The 18,014-nt window shown below is 39.5% G+C and overlaps 1 non-coding gene across 1 annotated transcript; it reads left to right on the top strand.

Annotated features, from left to right (window-relative positions):
- The first annotated feature begins 4,354 nt into the window (after positions 1 to 4,354).
- LOC107079483 (uncharacterized) lies at positions 4,355 to 17,571 on the top strand. The gene is made up of 5 exons (XR_011181659.1): positions 4,355 to 4,492; positions 8,396 to 8,671; positions 9,201 to 9,461; positions 11,445 to 11,588; positions 15,580 to 17,571. It is a non-coding gene; the product is annotated as an uncharacterized protein (transcript).
- The last annotated feature ends 443 nt before the right edge of the window (positions 17,572 to 18,014 follow it).

The raw sequence follows: 18,014 nt of genomic DNA, 5'->3' as shown, positions 1-18,014 counted from the left end.
ATTATCCCATATTAATTATCAGCAACACCAGGACACTGGACGGGAGACCTCCTGGGAAAAACTAAGGTTGCTGCTGGAAGAGGTGTTAGTGGGACCAGCAGGGGGCGCTCACCCTGCGGTCCGTGTGGGTCCTAATCCTCCAGTATAGTGACGGGGACACTATACTGTAAACAGGCCCCGTCTCGGGTGAGATGTAAAACCAAGGTCCTGACTCTCTGTGGTCATTAAAAATCCCAGGGTGCTTCTCAAAAAGAGTAGGGGTGTTACCCTGGTGTCCTGGCCAAATTTCCAATTGGCCCTTACCAATCATGGCCTCCTAATAATCCCTATCTATGAACTGGCTTCATCACTCTGCTCTCCTCCCCACTGAGAGCTGGTGTGTGGTGAGTGTTCTGGCGCATCATCCAGGTGGGGCTGCACACTGGTGGTGGTGGAGGGGATCCCCAATACCTGTAAAGCGCTTTGAGTGGAGTGTCCAGAAAAGCGCTATATAACTGTAAACAATTATTATTATTTGTTAATCTGGATGTGTGAAAATACCTTTTAGATTTAAATTCAAGGATTATCTAGATTATAACATTATTCTTGGGTACAGTAAACATGGATCTACATTTGCAAGGAGGGATACTGTAAACACAGTAAAAACAGAAAAGCAATAAAAAGACTGGGCCGACAGTGAGTGAAACATGAAGCAGACAGGAGTGAAATATTTCAACAGGTCAGGATTCTAACTCTGGGATATGTGGTGCTGAACCAGAAGAATCAACACGATAGCAATTAGGATTTTACACTATTTTACTGTTCATAATACGAAGCGACGAAAAGCAACAAAAAAGCCTAAGAAGTTGTATTTAAATCAGTTAATTTTATAACTGTAGACTTTCTGTAATGGAACAAGTAAAGGTTTATTCGGTGCTAAAAAGAGAAGAAAAGAAACACAACGTTCCAGCTGTGGAGCCTTCTTCAGGTGTGAAACTGAAAGAGGCTCCGCAGCTGCAACATGGTGTTTTTCTTCTCTTTTCACAGGACGCAGCTGCTCACTTGACTTTCAGTACTGCAGGGCGTTAAAGATGCAACATTTATCATTTTGTACAGAGGTCATCTGTCATATTGTTACTGTCTCTCAGTGTATCATGTACAATGCTGTACACAGTTACTATAATGGAATGTTGTATGCAATTTTCATCACCACTTTACAAAATGTATTGATGTTCAATTTCAAAGGAGTGAAAAACATAATTCCTTGTCTCAAAAGAAAGTAAATGTCTGATTCTATAATCAGCATGATCCAGTCACACAAGTGTAAATTAACAGGGAGATTGTGCTTATTTAGCACATATTTATGCCTAAGGTCAAGGCTGACTGACACAAGCAGCCTATCAAGCATTTATCAAATGCACAACAATACAGCATACAGCAGTAGTTGCTGTCAATGAAATGTCTTTTCTATGAGCTCACCAGGTGGGGGGGTAAAAATCACACCCCAAAATTCTCAGCAAATCCAGCTTCGTACCAGTCTGGACTTTTCCTCTTTTTCCTGGCAAAGGTGTCCATGGCTCTGATGTAGATTGTAAAACACTCGTGCAGGTCTGGGACTGCTGTCTTCAGAGTACTGATGCGAAGGCAGCCTGTGTAGCTTGTGGGCTGGATCAAACAGAACTGTGGGACTGAGCCCATTTGAGATCATCATGGGACAACCAATGAAACTTCCCGGAGGGCCAAATTTGGCTAATGGATCATTGAGTTTGCTAACTGATTCTCTATTACAGTATTGTAAATTGTTAATTGAAGCATTGCACAGGGGTCGTGAAGAGGTGCTGGACGCTTGTGGACCTCCAGTAAAAAGGGAAGATGACCTGATACCTGCCACCCGCAAGTGGGTGTGAGTGAAGAAGATACCCTGCCAGATGTTGCAACCCCTGGGAGGGACCATGTCAAGTGCTACTGACTACCAGCTCTGCCATCCGAGTGACAGGATTAGATAGCTGGATCCACATGTCGAATGTGTTTCTGTTGAACAGAAATAATGATGTTGTTACCATTTCTGTCTGTTGGGCTTCCTGAGGGGGGGCTGACAGTGTGCCTGTTAAGCATAAGGAGTGTTACTCTAATAATGGGGAATATGGAATCAATACCTTCTTGGTGTTGTCATATCTATCAGCCACAAACAATAATCAGAGCTCATGTTGGGTTTGTATTGCTATACCAAGATATGGGAGGGATTTACCATTGGAATGGGTAAAGAGTTCTGCTTTTAGTCTGAGTGTAGCTCAAATGGATCAGAATGGAACTAACTGTACAGCCCCTCTTGGGGAGGTTATGACAGCTGAAGGTTTCCATATCACTGACTTTAGTGCCAATTAAGCTCTCCGCTATAGTCACAGTTCAAGGCCACCTTCTATTAGGCTGATAAGCAGCTGTTAAGGTGAGCGAGACAGTGCTGTCCTATTCTATGGATATAGGTGGGATCAACTTGAGCCTTCCTTTACCCTCAGATGTCACACCTAATGGGACATACTTCATTTGTGGAAAGAATGCTTACCCTTGGCTGCTCAGGTAGCTATAGGCTCCTCTCCAGGGTGCAAGCCTGGGCAAAGCGTATGGAGACCCTGGGTTGCCCAGTTGGCAGAGGCCCCCTCTCGGCCTCGTCAGTGTGGTCTGAAGGAGTGCAAAGCTTGACCTTTGGCATTAACTCAGCTGCAGGAGCTGCCGGAAGGATGACTAACAGTAGGACCAACCGCCTTTGGGGCTCCAATCCGGGGTTCACTCCCTTAGCCTTTAACTTTCCCAAGCCCCCCCCCACAAGGCAGTGAGGCTATTTATAATAATAATTGCTTACGCTTACATAGCGCTTTTCTGGACACTTCACTCAAAGCGCTTTGCTGGTAATGGGGATCCCCTCCACCCCCACCTGTGTGAAGCCCCGCCTGGATGATGCGCCAGTCCGCTCTCCACACACCAGCTCTCAGTGGGGAGGAGAACAGAGTGATGAAGCCAGTTCAAGATGGGGATTATAAGCAGGCCTTTTTGGTAAGAGCCAATGGGAAATTTGGCCAGGACCTCTTCCAGCAGCAATCTTAATCTTTCCCAGGAGGTCTCCCATCCAGTTACTGACCAGGCTCACACCTGCTGAGACTTCAGTGGGCTGCCAGATGTGAGTTACAGAGTGATGTGGCTGCTGGCATGTGTATAAATGTGGATTTACCAATAACTGGAGGTTGGGTTCGTGGGCACCAGGGCCTAACCACTGGCCGGTGGTCCATGTCTGTCAAGGGTGTGCTGGCTGCCTGCCGCCTCTCGCTTGCAGCCTCACCGCTGGCTAGCAGTGCTACTCGCAGCACCGTGAAAAGAGAGCCGAGTGTGTAAGTCTCTCCTGCCAGTACACAGACTCCCCAATTCAACCCTGTGCAGCGCCTCCTGGTGGCGACAGATGGTAACTGGGTACCGCAGGGCCCCAGACTAGTCTGCAGGTCCTCGGAGGTGGTTTGGCACTCAAATGTGTGACATGCATTTTATTTTAAACATACAGTTACTACTGTTCATCAGTGAAAAAAAATGTTTCACGCCAGCTGGTGTCACTATAACACAAAGAATGACAACTATGTTACTGTATTGTCCACACCACGCCTGTGAGAAGAATGGCATGTTTCTGAGTTTTACCTGTTATTTTATTCAGACATTGCCTGTTTATAAGACAGATTCAGAACAGCCTTTTCTTTCATTTGTTCATTATTTACAACTTTTATTCTGCTTAGTGAAAACAAAAACAGTATTGTCAATTGAACTGTTTATTAGCCTAGTATGAGTAATATTCATACAGTCTGTATTTTACATGTGTTTTGCTCATTTAAGGAGGCGGTTATATAGCTATTACTGTGATTTTACATATATTGATAAACATTAATTAAATAAATCAGAGGTTAATACAGATACTGGAATACTGCACAGTTACTACAGTTACATTACAATGAATAACGTGGATTCAGTACAGTAAATACAGTACTTAACATTTCTCTATCATAATTCCAAATGTTTTTTCCACTCCACAGTTAAACATTTCCTAAAGCTCCTGGAACTGTCATTAGAAGTCTCCATACAATAAAATATAAATGATGTGATAGCATTTTAAAATTAAATATTTTTAACTATTTTTTAATTACTTATTGCAATTATCTTCCTTTGTTTGAACATTTAGAGCCATTATGCCTTCACTCTTTCATTAATCATTCAATAAATTAGTATTATCAACCTCGAAGAATTAAACTAAATTGTATGGAAAAGTTTAAATGTGTTTTAGTAGAATAGATTAGATCATTTCCTGTTAACATCACACCACCTCCGGCCTTAAACTCAGGAAATCTCAATAGCAGGTCTTAACTTGGTAAAACTGACTTACAAGAGCTTACAAGAGCTTACAAGATCTCAGCAATGGGATGTCAAAGAATCGTATTAATTTGGTGCCTATTGTGTGGCACATCTCAGGCTTACTCTGGTAAGTAAGAGAAATGTATCATATTAATTAGTTTACAATGCACTTCATTTGGTGGGACAGGGTGTTAAAATTGAAACCCCTTGGTTTCTTTAAATATTTGTATCTGAAAAATTGATATTTTGTAATTCATAATTCATTTCCTGTCGTTGTTTTCTATATCTGTAATACTGGTATAAAGGTTAAAAAAAGAGCAATTAATTTGGTTGGTAAAGCTAATAAAATTTTTAGTGATTTAAGTTTCTTTTTTCTTTATAACTTTATTTATAATTTGGATATTTGCGTTTTAATTATTCTTGAGAAGTGAAAGGGACTTTTTCACAACTAACAGTAGGTAAAATAATTGCATACCTCCTTGTCCAACTGAATATTCAGTTATTGACAAATATTTTCCTATAACTATTTTACAGTTTCTTTAAAAGATTAAATTGTATGTCATCTTTCAAAAAGAAATTCAATTCCATTTATTCAGAATAAACTGAACTCATCATTCAGTAAGGGACTTAGAGATCTAAATAAATACAAGCTCTTAAGTAAAAATTATGATTTTTAAAAAAATACAAGTCTTTGCATTTGATATATCTATGAGCAAGGCTTAAATTGAGCTACTGGATTTCTTGTTACTTTGTTTTATCTGTGAATGAATATGGTGAATATGAATGCTTCACTTAGTTAAAATGTTTTTTAAAATTATTGTATTTGTGTTTGGTATTAAAATCCCTACTGTAGACGTTTAAAAAACAATATTGATTTATATTTGCTACACAATAATTAAGAACTAACCTATACTTTGGAATAATGGGAAAAAAAATAATTTGAAAGATAAATTTAATTGTTTAAATATCTTTAATTTGTTAAATAAAATAATTTGAAGAAAACTCCAGAAACCAATGTTTTCTGAGTGTTTCACATTAGTTTACAGTGGAATCTGTAAATTAATCACAGGTAAACTGATTTAAATTGGCAAAGTCCAAATTTTGCACCTTAGATTTGTATTTAGAAAATCCATTTAGAATGTGATTAGTTGTAAAGAATACATAGTAATCTTCTTCCATAAGATCCACCAAGCTTTGAAGAGTAAAAACAAATAAAATCAAATAAAGTTTTTAACAGAAAAGAACATTTTCAAAATGAATAATTTGGCTAAAGCCATGTTATTTTCACCTGTCTAAAATGGGACAAAGTCAGGATTAACTATGGTTGTTCTAAAAAACATATTGTTCAATATATTATGTGAATATTAACCACATTCTTCAGAGAGTGGAAGCCAGGCATATAGGTCATTGATGTTTATAAAAGCAAAATAAAATCACTTCTGAACTTCAAGAGAGCACGGTCATTTCTTTCATCATAAAAAAATATAGGAAATGTCAGGAAAAGTGGTTGGGAGTTGGTTATATTAACCTCAAATTGAAGTTCATATTCATACAATGAGATTAGTTTTACAGTATATCAGTGAATCAGTTAGCTTTAGCCTTTACATTTGGGTCATCACTGCTCAACACTAGAAAGGACACTTAGTTTAAAACAATATTGTTCTTTGTTATTCTTTTTATCTTGATTAATATTGTATTTTCCCTCTTCTCTCCTTCTGCTCTGGATAGTTATAGATAGGTAGGCTGTTTGTTTGGTCCCCATGTTAGTGTGTTGGTTTCTCATTGCATATTTCTTAAGCACACCCTTTTTATCACAGAAATAAACCAAACCCTTCAATTGCGTGGATATGTATCGTAGAATGTGCACTTCCATATATGAAATGCCTGTAAAAACCATAGAATATGCTGCATGAGTTTATTTTTAGACTCAGTATTTTTGTATTCCCAAAATAGGAGTTCCTTACTGCAGCAACACATTATGCAGATAGCAGTCACATCTTCTGAGTGTTCCTGACACACTGCATATGTGAAGCCAAGTGCTCGGTGCCACCCTCACTGGTGCCTAATCAAGCAGGTGCTAATTAGTGACACAGGCAGCTGTTATATGTCAAACCCAGGACTTCCTCACAGCTTTGACCTGTTGTTGTGATGCAACTCATTCTGGGTGGGAGCTTCATGGTGATGAGAGACCCAATTGCTTGCCTTTCTGCTTCTAATTTTCAGTGGAAAATCTGGTGATGTCTATACTTTAATTGAATTGTTTCTAAATTGTAACAGAAATAGCAATAGATAGTGGCAAACCACGAGCAAGCTAGGTTGGTTCACCACAATGTCACTGACTTCAGAATGTCTTTTTATAGTGAGGTCCTTCAGCTGTTATTGCCAGAAGATAGAAAGGTTTAGATTCGGCCGTCCTTGTTTCAATATCGCGATTGATATTCCTTTAAAACCCGGAAAGGGCCAGGGCTCTGTTCTTTGGACTAGTTCCAAAATAGTCATTTCTGTATTGTAAGATGGCAACACAAATTCTACAGAATATTTTAAATGAGGGCTTCCTGATACTATACAATTTCTCAAAACATTGCTTGATTTAAATGTTATACTTTTATTATATATCCATACATCTGTAAAGTACTTCTCATGTAAGTTGCTGCAAGTTCAGTATTTCCCATATTAAACATGTCGTATATTTTTTTGCTACCTGCTTGTAACTCCCTACTTGTCAACTTGACATCTGTTTACCTAATCTTGAATTCTGTCTGAACCTGTCCGGATCTCCTCCTCTGCATTAAGATTTGATAACGCTCCTGTTTTGGCATCATCATGGACTAGTTTAACGACAATAAGAAATTACTTTCACTTCCATACATTAGGAAGAGCAGTGATCCTAATACAGATTCCAGAGGCTCTTCACTAATTACATCCTTTTATCCTTTATATCCATTATCTATAGTATTTTCTTTTCTTACGAAACTACCAAATACATGTATATCCTGGCATGCCTTCCATTTTCTAATCAAGAATTAATCTTTCACAAAGAACTTTATCGAGTGTCCTGCAATGTTTTTGATTGTTTAAAGAACTGTAACACATTATTTAAATAAGATCTTCCTTTTTTAAAACCATTTGGTCTCCCACCTAGAATCTTACTATAGACATTCTCATTTTTGAATGTTGTTTCCATTCTCTTAGATGTAATAGGAGTTATGGGAGTATGGACCTGCTGGTCTTAGGCAAATTAGGCACATCTTTTGGTTTATTTTAGTCGGCTTCATTATTTATGAGTGGCTCATTCACAATGATAGAATATACAACTAAAGACACAGCTCGTTAAAATTATATAATGCAATAGTAAGACCTCATTTAGAATACAACAAAACAATTTTGAAAAAATACATCCTTTTTTTTAGATATAGTTCGGTGGAGAGCAACCAGGCACATTCTAGGGTTTTAAGAAATGACCTATTACAACAAGCTAAAAGAATTTTAGTTCTTCCTTTTAGTTTAAAAGAAGAAAGACTACACTGTAAGCATGCCATCTTGAAGTATGTATCTGTTATGATACTGGGAAAGTCAACCCATTGAACTGTTTCAAACTCCACAGTGTAACCTGTACCAGAGGACACATGTGGAAATGATTAATTATGGGAAAGCTCAGTTGAGCTGAGAAGAGGTGGTACTTTTTTACGCAAAAGGTTGTATAAGTTTGGCACAAGCTATCACCCATGTTTTCAAAGCTAGTACCATGGCTTCCTTAAAGAAACACCTTCCTGAAATCCTCAGGTCATTTACAGCAGCGAATAGAATCCAATCCAGCTAGATGAGCCCGATTTTTTTTCTATGATCATTCCTTCTGGTCTTCCCTCTTCTTTTTTATAAACAAATCAAAGGGAAATGAATGACAAAAGGTATGCACAGAATTTTCTGCAGAAACAAAGGCAATATAATTATTTATTGGAATGTGTGAAGCTGAACAGTATTAATTTACTTTTTTTTTCTTTTTCCATATATTGTCTTACTACCAAAAAAGAAAAACGTTGCACCGTTTTGGGAAACCGTGAGGAATTGAAATTATGGAAACCTGAGGAAAAGCCCAAGGATATAAAAGATATAACCTGGAGAAACAGCACACATACTCTTGGAAGAATAAAAAATGGACTGAAATCTGGACTCCTCAATATTTCTGAAGATGGGACTCTCGAACTGGGAATTTTACAAAATATAGCCATAAATAATTATTCTGCAAAAGTCTTTAATACACAAGGGCAATTAATTAATGAAGCTGTCATAAGTCTACAAGTCATAAGTAAGTAAGGTACCATGAGAGCTAATACAATGATTGCCACTTGTATGCATTCCCAAAAGCATTCCCTTTATAAGCCAAGTATTAGCTAAAAGGTCAGAGTTGATACAGATCTGAGCAAATGAGAACCTCTCAGCTGGTGTTCTCTAACGCTGTGTGATGTGGTTAAAACATTTGATTTTGATGAAGAATGTTTTATGAATTTTACTACTAAAGCTGAAGTTTGAATTGTTTTGTGTAAAGGTCTATGACATATTAGTTCCCTCGTTTTTAATCTTTAGGTATGTTTCAGGGTATATGTATTTTGATACTCTACTTTTTGTTGAAAAACTTTCTTAGTCTATTAATCTACTGTATTAAAGGGGGTATTTATTTTTATTTTAAAAATACTGAGGTTACTAAAAATGCTCACTTGCCTTGTGAAAGTGTTTTTCATGTTTTTTTATTTCAATAGAATATAGGTAACAGCTGTACTTTTATAAAGGCACCATACCTAAAATCCATAACTTTATTTATTTGTTTATTTTTACAGAACCCATTCCTAAGCCATCATTGGCATTCATGTGCAAACCAAAACTAACGATTCATTGCGATTTCACACATGCTCCAGAATCTGCAATCTATTGGGAAAGGAATGGAAAACGAATAGATGACACAAGAGCTACCTTTAAAAATGATAACAAAACATTGGTTTTAAATGCACAGTATGAACCTACTGATAGGTTTGCATGCATAGTACAGTACTGTGGAACTAAAGTGAAAAATGAAAGTTCAGTACCTTGTACAGCTGAAGGTAAGCAAGTATTGCAAATTCAGAACAGAAGCTTTCAGTTGTCCTCAGAGATGCTACTTCATTGCTCTACTGGCTCAGTCATAAAATGAGTAGAAGTTTATAGCATGTGACAGATTTTGTTTTTCTCTTAGTTTGTCTTAAATGTCATGGTACCGTACATTTTCACAGAGAGTTTAAGTTAATCATTCCTTTATGAAGGTGCAAACAGGGGCACTTAAAAATAAAAAAGTGAATTCTGAATAATTAGCTTTGTGCTTCTTTAACATTGTGTAGAAGATTTAAAATGCAGCATAAAAGTATTGAAATAACTAGCATGGTGTAGATAAGTGAAGGCAATGGGAAGCAGTGGAAGAAGGGGACAGCAGGGTCAGACTGTCAGCAGCTGCGAATGGGACAGGCAGCTCTGGGGTGGGGGCTGCAGGACAGACCCCTGGAGTGCAGAGCCAGTACAGTGTGAAGCTGTGGGCCCACAGGCTGGGGAGGAGGGGGGTGGGCAGGAGACAGAAGGTGGAAGACATTGCTGTGGCTGAAAGCGGACAATGAAGAAATAAGAAGACAGGAGCAGGGGAAGAGCAGACCCGACAACCGCCAGGAAAACAGGAAGAGAAATGGGAGGTGTCCCCAGGGGCACTGTGTGCTTTGTGGAGTGGTAACTTCATCAGGACAGGAGAATGGAGGATGGCGTGGGGACTCCAGCGAGTAGGCTACTGTCCATCGCAAGCAGGAACAACAGACTTGTGTGGCTGCTAGAAGAGCTGAGAGTGAATTGCTCTGGTGGAGGGAAGATTGCTGGTTTTGGCCATGTAGAAATGTGTGTAATCAGTCTGGCTTACGTTACTTGCCAATTTGGCATAGCCCTGGGGTTTGGACAGGCTGAAGGTGAAGGAGTCTTGGAGAGCTGTACAGCGAGGTCTGTCTCTTATGAGTGCAAGAATATTATCATGCAAAAGGAAACTTGTTAGTGTTACGAAACAGTTCTTTCGGTTGAGTGAGAAACACGGGGGGAAAAGCCATGCAGGAATCGGGGATGAAAACAGGGGGTGTGTCCTTAGTGCGCTGGTGTTCGGGGGAGGTGTGGCCGAGGCAAACCATCCAGGAAGAAGTCCAAGGGAGAATCCAAAAGGAGGCAAAAGTCCAAAACCGGTCGGTCCATCCAAGAAAAACAAGATAAAAACTGGAACCGGGTCGGAACCGGCGGGGGGAACGGGAACAGGAACGTTTTAAAACATGACGGAGCCAGGCGAATACAGGTCCCGAACTCGCACGATATGGGAATCAAATGCAGAGCCCCGAATAAAGTGAGCGCCTGGCTTTTAAGGAGAACTGAAAGGGGGTAGAACAGGGAGCAGGTGCAGGCGATGAGTGGAAAACAAGGAAGGGCTGGAGAGTCTACGAACGTGACAGTTAGTAAGATAGAAACGTGATCCAGAAGTGGAGGAGATCACGGTTTGACCTTCCCCAATTCATTTGATTAAAACTTCGTTAAGGAAATGGAGTTGATACTCCTTGGTGTTAATACTGAGCTTTTCATGATATGGTTCTAAGAGAGCAAGTAATAACCACCACTTACCTGTACTTGGAAGTTTTATATTATTTTTTAATTTCAATAGAATATAAGTAATAGCTGTACTTTTATAACTGCACTATAACAAAATCCATAGTTTATTTTCTTTATATGTTTATTTTACAGAGCCCATTTCTAAGCCATCATTGACATTCAATTGTTTTTGTTGTTGTTATTGATATTGAAAAGTAAATTAGAAAAAGTTATGATAAGCAAGTTTTTCCAAATACATTTTGTCTGTTGAAAATTAAAAAGCTTATGTTCAACTAGTAATTATTTTTGTTTATTATTTTAATTGCTTTTTAGTTAGACAAAGAATGTCTACTGTATATTAAGAATTGTTATCCATTTTACATTATAGTTGTGCATCAGAACGATAACTGTCCCATTATAATCTCATTTAACCTGTGCTTGTCCAGTAAACAGGAGGAATAAGATTCTGGGCCTTGAATTCTGGTACTTTGTTGCTGCAATTGCGGGTGGAGGAGTTCTTCTGATCATCTTGGTCTCCGTTCTTCTTGTCTACCAATGTCAGAAAAAGAGAAAACAGCGCCAATGTCAAGGTAAGAAGGGGAAACTAGATCTACAAATATGTTGGAAAACATGGTGCAAAACAATGTGTGTGCAATGGAACAAATTCATTGAGGCATAATCATTTTCAGGAAAATCAAAGGAAAAGGTAGAGGTTAATTACACATGGAAAAATAGAAAGAAAGAAAACGTAATGTTTGAGCTTCTTGCAGGTGTTAGAAGACCTCACCTTCTTCTTCTTTCCAACAAGTCAGTAACCATGGAACTCCAACCTGATCTGGAAGGCAAATGCGTTCTTGAACTCAAGAAATGCGTCTTGAACTCAACACTCCCCAGAACTCCAAACCCCAGTCTCTAACACTTGCACCCTTCATCAAATCCTTCCTGCCCCCTGTCTCCCTTCTGGCAAGACTCACTGCAACCAGCTTCCTCCTACCTCCATCTTTCCATATGTCAGCCACACAACTCCACTCTTCCAGCAGCCAAATCCATCTTCTTGTTCAGCCTCAACTTTTCTATAAGTTAGGCAAAGGCGTCCCACCCTTTCTACATGCTCTCCAGAGTGGCCATTTTCCCTTCTCCTTCAGATGATAGGTCATGCCACCCCTGCAGGGAGCTCCAGAATAGCTGCATAACTGGGGCCATCGTCTGCCCCTTCCTCTATGCCCATCTTTTCTCTCCCTCCTTCACTCTAACTGTCACGCCCAGTACACCTAGAGGGCGCTCTACTTCTGTCCTGTTCCTAGTTCCCTGTGATTATTAATGTTTTTCTGGTGTGTCCTGTTGTGTAGCCTATTTAACTTCCTGCTTCTGCTCTGCTCCACTCTCTGCATTGAGGTTCGGATGTCCTGAGACCCGCCTAGCACCAGGTCGCCCCACGTCCGTTACCTGAGGGCATAGGTTTCTATACGGCATTTCCTGAACAGCTGAGCCCGGGCTAACCCCCGTCTCGCCGCTAGGGTCTTTTTCCGCTCTCCTGCCATTCCACGGTTCGTCCCTTCCGACATCCGTGACACTTTCTTCCCTCTGATTTTCCCTGTTCATCTCAACTTCGGACCCAGCAATGTTGTGTTTTCATCTGCCCCTTCCTGTACTCACACATTCTCTCTTTGCCTGGCTGCGAGCATGTGCTCTGCTCCCAGTGAGGCATCAGACTGATTCGGGTATGATTTCTACATTCACATAGGGTTACCATACAACCGATTTCTCCCAGACATGTCCTCCTTTTTTGGTCCTTAAATGTCGAACTGGGAGGAATTTTCAGGTATCCTGAAATACCTGGGATTTTTCCTTATTCTTTCACCCCAAAGGTTTTCAATTTGAATTGGTTCTGGGGAGGAAGAGAATGTTGGTCCTTCAAAAGAGAGAAACCGTGTGTTGATTATAGTCGTACACTTGTGTTACTCACCAGACGTTCACTATCGACCATCTTGCCACACCCACAACAGGCTTGTATTCAACCGCTCTCTGTGTGTAGTGCACTGGAGAATCTACTTCGGACATCCTTTTTCTAACCTCTTTACCTCTTTCCCCAGCACTGGGTCGCAGGGGAGTCAGAGCTTAAACTGACAATCAACGGGCGCACAGCAGGAAACACCCTGGATAGGATGCAGGGAACACATGGACACATAAACACACACAGCCCTGAGCCAATTTTCCCAGAAAACCTTTAGGGTGTGGGAGGAAACTGTGGGAGGAAACTGGAGCACCCAGAGTAAACCCACACAATCATGGGGAGAACATACAAGCTCCATTCAGATAGCAGCCCAGGAATTAAAACCCAGGGAGTTAAACCCTTGCAATGGTGATCACTGTGACACTGTGTCACCCGTGTGAAAGACATATATTTCATCTAAAGTTAGTAAGGAGGTTTTTCTAGAAATTGTATAAGTTGATTGGCATTTGATGTTTTTTGGTTGTAGAATGTACAGCATGAATGTGGTAACCTACTGTATGAAACCTAGTTTGTAAATGAAATTGTCAGTTTTGTAGGGCAGTTGCAGGTAGTGCTTTACAGAAGTAGGGCCCAGGATTTAATTACACCCTTGGATTCTTCCTGCATGTTTATTATGTTATTATTTTTTCGGATGAAGCCGTGATGACTTTCACAATCGTACAATCAAGCAGACAAACCTCATGTCTTTGAAGAGGTATCATACATCAACATGTTAAACCGCTGGGGGCACATTAGTCCCACTTGAAAAAAAAAGAAAACGCTGCTTTTACAAATATAGTATCAAACCAGTCACTTGAATAAGCACGTACTGTATTTTAAACAAAGTTTACATTGGATATGCTCTCTTAATTTAGGGCTATATGTATTTGGAAATTATTTCATATTTTAAATTGCTGAATAAATACCTCTTCAGCACCCTAAATGGAAAACATTTTTTAATGTTTTATCCAATGTGCTCAATCTGTTCAAAACACAGATACAGCAGATGCATTGTGCTGCATTTCTAACTGAAGGATATTTTTTACTGTAATAAACCACATGTAAATTTGTCTTTTCTTGTGGGGTTCAGCCTCTGAAAGGCTTATAATTGAAGTCAGTAGGTTCAGTATTTGGAGGGGATTATATTTAGTTTTAATTTACATATATATTGTACATATTTCAGTTACTCAAAGGTCGGTCTCAGTCTGATACTAAAATATGATTTAATATTTTTGTTTTCTGAACTAGTGTTCTGGTACCGTACATTACGTCTTCAAAGCGATTGCCCTATGACTGCTAAGTTATAGCTGTTCGCTGTTCTTTAGTGTTGTCACTGTGTACTGTACCCCACCCTGACACAGAAACTCTGCTGTTGCTGTGCTGTCGGGTAACACACCAATTAAAACAAAAAGTAACTTAAATTTATACAGTATATGAATTGACAGCACAAGGCAATAACATTGTAAACTAAATAAGCACGTGGATGCAAATTGACATAGAAAAGAAGTTCATTATGAAGGTTACAAATAAAAGGAGAGTTTAAGGCCCATTTTAACTTGGTTGGTTGCTAGAAGCTGATTGACTCCTAGCTAATAAAGAAAGTAAAGCCCCCTTTTCTTAATACATTTCCTCAGTGTCTTAAATGCACCCTCCCTTGATTTCACCTGTGCCGGCTCGTCCAGCTTTCACAGCTGAAGATGTCCAGTGAGGCTGAGCTTGGGGTTTCCAAACACGGTGCTTGAGGACACAAAGTCCTCTCAGAGTCTTAGCTGCTCAGGATGAGAGAGGATCTTTCAGCTTGTTGGTGCTGGAAACCCCTTCTGGCCTGGAAGCGTACTCTGTTACTCTGCTCTGAACAAACAGCAATGTCACCTTCAGAACGTGGAAACTAAAACTTGTTTGTGAAATCTTACTAATGCGTTTACAGCTTTGGCATAAGGTTACTTGATTTGAATTTTTTTATTTAATTATATAGGACTCCCGTCAGTGGGCATCCTTTATGCTGCAATGATTAGCAGTTTGAAATGGTATGGCTACCTGTCTGAACACTGGATTTACAATTTATAATCTAATTTCTAATTTACTGCACAACAAAGGGAGTCACAGAGTTGGGCTGTTCAACCTGCGGTACTTCACACCTTTGCAGTATGTTTGACAGAACTGGTACCTCAATTGCTACATTATATGCAACGTTTTAAATATCAATAAAATAATTTAAATAAGATCTGCTTATAGCAATGTTGTACAGTAGTAACTGGATTTGAAGAGGCATGAGCTGAACAACCATACTATGGAGAATTATCTCAAATAAATGTTGGTGTCACATAATTTAAAGATATCTATTAAATAAGGAGCAAATTTATAAAATATGTCTGGCTAATGCACTTCATACAGTGGTGAGAATGAAGCTGCATTTTTGTAAACAAATCTACAGCTAGATAACAGAAAATGGCAGAACTGACCGGTGGTCAGTAAGGGTTAGCCACTGGCACTTGTTTCATTTATATGATTTCACATTTTATGAGGAACGCTGTCAGTTACGTATACCGTAGGATGCTTCAGGTTTTGTTTTTCTTTCCTTCGATTAGACGAAGACCAGTCCCTTCGTAATTTGTCCACTCCTTCGAGTCAAGGCCAGCAGAAGCTGCAGCCCCCTCCGCGATCCCAGTCCCGCGGGCCGCCAGTCCACCCACACAGACCCGAGCTGCCCCAGCCCAGGGCCAAAGGGAAGTCCAGGCCCCCTCACACCGCTGGGCCCCCGCCGGACGATCAACCACCACCCAGGCCGAGACCAAGGCAAAGGCCCCCGCCGCCGAGCTAGGGTCCGCAGCCGGGCTTCCCCGCGGTCCGAAGAGCCGCACGCGGCGGTACGGTTGTGCAGGTGTAGGTGTGCTCTAGAAATCTCCTTCATGGTAACTCGAGTTACAGTTAAGTGTTTTTAATAACCCGTTCGTGACATGACACTGAAACCATGCGGTTGGTAACTGGTAACATGACCCACGGGTTGCGATAGTATCTTGCTTTGGCGACTACGCTCCGCGTTTGCAATGGTGAGCTGAAACCGGTGTGCCATTCTGATCTTATTCCACAAGCCAAACATGTTTTCGACTAATTAATACATGACATAATATGATGTATTCTGTAACTAAAGTAATACATAATAAATAAAAGGGTTAACCTGGTACAATTTGTTTTTTTCAGTATTTAAAATTAGTTATAAGTATTGGAATTAGTATTTACATTTTTTCATATCTATCATTTAGCTTGCTAATGAAAGAGGCATTTAAACTATTCTTGTTCATTATTTGCTGAAGTATGTAATTATCTGATGTGTCACTTTCTGGACATTACTGTTTGTCATATATTTGTTTTAAGTTTGTTGGCAACTGCATTACTTCTTTTAATTTTTCTTTAATTTATATACTTTTTTGGGCATTATCTTTACTGCGGTATTGAAAATAAAACACAAGTTTCACTAAAATCACATCAGACTTAGGCCTAGGCCAAATCAAAACCTCAAACCACCTAATTGCAAACTAATTCCAGTTAATTGCAAACATGATATCTGCTGGTAACATATATATATAGTTCAGGTGGGTAGCAGCGTCACCATGCGTAGGCTGCAAAGGAACAAGTAATAGGTTTATCCCATGCTGAAAAGAGAAGAAAGAAAATACACCGTTTCGGCCGTGGAGCTTTCTCACACCTGAAGAAGGCTCCATTGCCAAAACGTTGTGTTTTCTTTCTTCTCTTTTCAGCATGGGATAAACATATATATATATATCACATAAAATCTGGTAACCAGTCACTGTGTGGACAGTTTGGGGTTGCTGGGCTGAGATTTTGAATTTACCCAGGCCTGACATCAGAATATGGCTTATGAAACAGTTATTGTATGGACTTGTTTCTTAGTTCATAGTTTTTATTTTTAACAATACTTGCAAATGTTAAACTACAAGGGCATTCAGAGTCAATTAATTATAATTCTGAATACTTATGTAGTAATGAATATAATTAATACAATTAACTATAAATAGTACAAACTGTAAATAGCATAATTTAGAAATAATGTTTAATATTTTTACAGTAGCCCAACTCTGCTGTGGTGTTTGTTTTCCTGTCCTTGGCATATTTTCTCTCTAGTGACCAATCGGAAAGCAGATTTAAATTTAAAATTCATACATATCCGCATGGGATTAGTCTTGTATTTAGGAATTTAAAGTTTTTAAATACTGTTAATGTCTGGGTAGTAGCGATTGACAGTCTATCGTTGTGGTGTTTATTTTAATTTATCAGTGGAGATACTGAAAATACTTTAATATAAACGTGTTTTACAGACATGCAGTAGTTAACGGCAATGTACTGTAAATTCCCATCTTAAAATACACCTTTCAAAATTTGCTGGAATCCACACCATTCCGGAATTGCCCTTGTATACAGATGTTCAGAGTGAATACTATGTTGCCGTGTGTAATTTATTCGTAAAGTTTACTGACCTTGTGTTTGAGATGAAACACAATTAAAGGTGTAACACTTCAAACTGGAAATAAAAACACAGAGTCTGCATTACGTGTATGAAATCATGTATTATTCCCTTTCAAATTTCAATTTTCGAATTGATTTTTTTAAATTATTTTTAATCTGAATGATGGATTCTGATAACTGAGGGGCTTCCAGTGGCGAAGTTATGGCAGCGGGGGAGCGACAGGGACCAAACAGGGTTTAACTGCGCGTCGAGCATTGAGATATGAAGAAACAAAATAGTTTCAGTTGTGGAGCCTCTTCCCGTGTGTGGGGGGATTAAGGGAAAGAGAAGAAGGAAGACATCTCCCTGACACGGGAATTGGTCACTCAGATTTCCGCGTCGCAGGGTGCCATTCTCCCGATATGCGTGACCTTTCCCGTTATCACCATCATTGTAGGGGCACCACACCCGAAATTTTCTTCCTGTTTTCACTTCTCTGCACGAAATTAACCTGCCGGTTCCTGAGTAACAACACCGATGATTAGATTAGGATGGAGG

The sequence above is a fragment of the Lepisosteus oculatus genome, chromosome 15 (genome assembly GCF_040954835.1).
Source record: "Lepisosteus oculatus isolate fLepOcu1 chromosome 15, fLepOcu1.hap2, whole genome shotgun sequence".
Taxonomy (NCBI): domain Eukaryota; kingdom Metazoa; phylum Chordata; class Actinopteri; order Semionotiformes; family Lepisosteidae; genus Lepisosteus; species Lepisosteus oculatus.
This window is presented reverse-complemented; position numbering and strand designations above follow the sequence as displayed.